We start from the raw sequence: 3,918 nt of genomic DNA on the forward strand, positions 1-3,918 counted from the left end.
CAGTACAGAGAACATGTATTATGAAGCCATCCACCTATATATACAACATAGCAGTTTACAAAATCCTCCGTGAATAGACAATTTACAACATCAATTGACAATATGGAGTTTACGTCAAAAACATATAAAAAAGATTATTATTCAACTTCTTGTCGTTGGCCCTCTTGTTCACAGCTACAATGTCCATGGCATATGTGATAGGCTGCACAAGGTAGGAATAACATGATCTGTGCAAAATTATAACAAACATTAGACATTTCTAGAGATGACCTATAAGTGTCAACATAACAAATTATACATCAGAGAACTCAAGTATTGTAGCAGCAAAAGTTGAGGCCATATAAATCCGCCGAAAAAAATTAGAAACCTAAATTGTTATAATTATTGAAGTACTACTTTGCATAACGATTATATATATTCAAGGCTAGGGGTTGCCCACTTACATTTACTTGCATTTAATACATGTCCTTAAACTGCATTTCCTCTCTGAACGAGTTAAGTTGACGACTAATAGAATCTGCAAGCTCCCAAAGAAGAATTCCCAAGGTGTGTGATACTGATATGGGTGAGGGTACTCACTGGTTACAATATAGCAAGGAGCACAGAAGAGGGCATAATACAACAATACATCACAATTTTACACATCGGTCAAGGAGAAGAATACCATGTAAGAAATCATGTTCCCTGTTGCATAGACAGAGCATTACTGATTCATCCCATATGCCATGGAACAGAAAACAATGGAACTGCTGCACCATAGTACTTACATGTGTTTCTTGATTATTTTTTTCAACAAGCAACGTCTCAAGCTCCTTGGTTGATGCCTCAAGCTCAGCTACATTGTGTACTGAATGAGAAGACCCAAACCTGGATCAATGGAATGGAAAAACTTATCAAACAAAAATTACAGAATATTTCCATTCAGCTCTAAGTACAAGCTGCCTTTTTAGTGTGCGGAATAGAAGCAACATTATGTAAATTCTGTTTATAACTTGCAGCTTTAGCGGCTTGAAAATATGCTCGTATGTATCAAAATAAGTGTGAACGCCACTCTGGCATCTTTTGGTTCTTTGTGATGCAAATGAGTAACTCTTGAACTATTTTCGAATTCCTTACAGAAATTTGCAACATCATGAATAACAAGAGCAAATGGCTTTAAGCAGTTAAAATACTGATGCTAGTATGTTGTAAGCAGAGGAAATAAGTACAGAGCAATCTTACGTTCAGCAAGCAGCCCACCAATAAAGCTAATGTGAAAGCAAGCAAATACTCTTCATTGAAGATGCAAGGCCAAGACTACATCTTAACAAAACCAAAACTTAAAACTGTACTACTACTTCTATATTGTCGGTGGCGACCAAGCAGAGGTGTACCGACTATATTGTCCAGACCAAAGAAATTGGTTTGAAAATCAGATATGCAGTTTCATTTCACTAATACTAGCATGTAAATGTTATCTAAACAGAATCAAAATCTTAAAAGAATTATGCCTTCCAAAATGTCTTACTCCACTAACTGAATTCTTGCAGACTGATAATGAATAAGAACATAGAGGCTACCTTTGTTCTAGGTCAGCAATATTGTAACTTGTGTGTGGTTGTATTGAACCAGCTCGGAGAAACAGAATGTGAATGCACTCAAACTGGCCTACGAAATACAAAAAATGTATGAAAATGTATCATAAGAAAACAAGAATATAAAATATATTGCCACACGGTAAAAACTACCAGTTAAAAGAATGGACGTGCCTACATCTCACATCCAAATCCTTTTGCACTTCAATATATGCAATCATGGTAGGATAGCCGCAATACATTTAGCTCTGCAAAATTATGTGCATAGTAACTTTCACTTCAATATATTAGTACATTTCAGTTCAATATATTTTGATGCTATTTCTTTGACCCCTTCAACTAATGCAAGGGTCGTTATCATTGTGTTTGGCCCTTTTCATGAAACAATTCCTTCTCATCGCTTATAGGGCAGCAAGTACAATTAGGTTAAGTAGAATGTACTCACAAATTAATGAGAAACTTATTCATGTGTATCTATGTACAGATGCAAGTGACTACAGATACAAGTGTGATCCAGATTTTGGGTACAGGGAGGGAGAGAGAGAGATTACCACATCCACATCCAGGTTGTAGGTGTCGCGTCGAGGAGGAGGCAGATCGACGCACGCGAGGACGATCTATACATCACCGGATGGGAGGACAGGCTTCAGGGGCAGAGGTGCCTAAGTTGTACCGAAACGTGTCATTGGAGGTAGAGGACGAGAAGGACTACCGGCGTTCGCTGCCACCATCTTCGAGCGAGACAAGGCCGTGGCCCCCGCACTCGTCCCGAGTATGCCACTGCAGGTTGCGTCGCCTCAGCACATCCCGAGGGAGGAGGGCATCCGCGCTTCCATGTTCTAGGAGCACCATCTAGCAGGCGATAGGCGACGGAGAGGATCCATCGGAGCTGCCCCGTCGCCGAAACCCTAGCCATGGGGAGGGCCTGCCGGCGACCGCTGGTGGCCGGGAGCTGTGAATCTAGCTACAGGGGAGGAAGGAGCGGGGCGGGAGGAAGATGAGGGTGTGCTGCGCACCGGCCATACCGCGGGAAGTCATCGGAATCGGGTGGCGGCGCGAGGAGTCGTGTGTGGGAGAGAGGGGGCTCGGGAGAGAGGAAAGGCTGCGGAGGAGGGAGAGAGGGAGTGGGTTGAGGAGAAGTTTTAGGGTTTGCATTTTTTATATGGGGAATGCTTAGGCGGGCTTGAGCGGGCTTGCGAGGCTGTACCAGGTCGTCCATGACAGTTTTCGAATTTGTCATGGGAAATCCGTCATGGATTAACAGGTTTCTTGTAGTGGTTCTTGGTGCCTCCTAACATTTAGGGGTTGTGGCAGTGTCCCGGGGAGTTGAGCTCCGCGGTGTTGTCGTCACAATTTTATCGTTGCAATTCTGGAATACCTGAGTTTCGCCGACATCGAAAATCTCTTTTATGCAGTTGTTGGTGAGTGATAACCCACAAGTATAGGGGATCGCAACAGCTTTCGAGGGTAAAGTATTCAACCCAAATTTATTGATTCGACACAAGGGGAGCCAAAGAATATTCTCAAGTATTAGCAGCTGAGTTGTCAATTCAACCACACCTGGAAACTTAATATCTGCAGCAAAGTGTTTAGTAGCAAAGTAATATGATAGTGGTGGTAGCAGCAACAAAAGTAAAGACTGCAAAAGTAATGTTTTTGGTATTTTGTAGTGATTGTAACAGTAGCAGCGGGAAAGTAAATAAGTGAGAACCAGTATATGGAAAACTCGTAGGCACCGGATCAGTGATGGATAATTATGCCGGACGCGGTTCATCATGTAACAGTCATAACATAAGGTGACACAGAACTAGCTCCAATTCATCAATGTAATGTAGGCATGTATTCCGTATATAGTCATACGTGCTTATGGAAAAGAACTTGCATGGCATCTTTTGTCCTACCCTCCCGTGGCAGCGGGGTCCTATTGGAAACTAAGGGATATTAAGGCCTCCTTTTAATAGAGAACCGGAACAAAGCATTAGCACATAGTGAATACATGGACTCCTCAAACTATGGTCATCACCGGGAGTGGTCCCGATTATTGTCACTCCGGGGTTACCGGATCATAACACATAGTAGGTGACTATAGACTTGCAAGATAGGATCAAGAACTCACATATATTCATGAAAACATAATAGGTTCAGATCTGAAATCATGGCACTCAGGCCCTAGTGACAAGCATTAAGCATAGCAAAGTCATAGCAACATCAATCTCATAACATAATGGATACTAGGGATCAAACCCTAACAAAACTAACTCGATTACATGATAAATCTTATCCAACCAATCACCGTCCAGCAAGCCTACGATGGAATTACTCACGCACGGCGGTGAGCATCATG

At 42.1% G+C, this 3,918-nt stretch overlaps 1 long non-coding RNA gene across 1 annotated transcript; it reads right to left on the bottom strand.

Moving 5' to 3' along the window:
- LOC125517672 (uncharacterized) lies at positions 1-2,682 on the bottom strand. The gene is made up of 4 exons (XR_007287718.2): positions 2,126-2,682; positions 1,560-1,647; positions 768-867; positions 1-227 (listed from the first exon to the last, which is right to left on the bottom strand). It is a non-coding gene; the product is annotated as an uncharacterized LOC125517672 (long non-coding RNA).
- Between the last annotated feature and the right edge of the window lie 1,236 nt (positions 2,683-3,918).

The sequence above is a fragment of the Triticum urartu genome, chromosome 6A, assembly GCF_056163025.1.
Source record: "Triticum urartu cultivar PI428250 chromosome 6A, HENAU_Tu73, whole genome shotgun sequence".
Classification (NCBI taxonomy): Eukaryota; Viridiplantae; Streptophyta; class Magnoliopsida; order Poales; family Poaceae; genus Triticum; species Triticum urartu.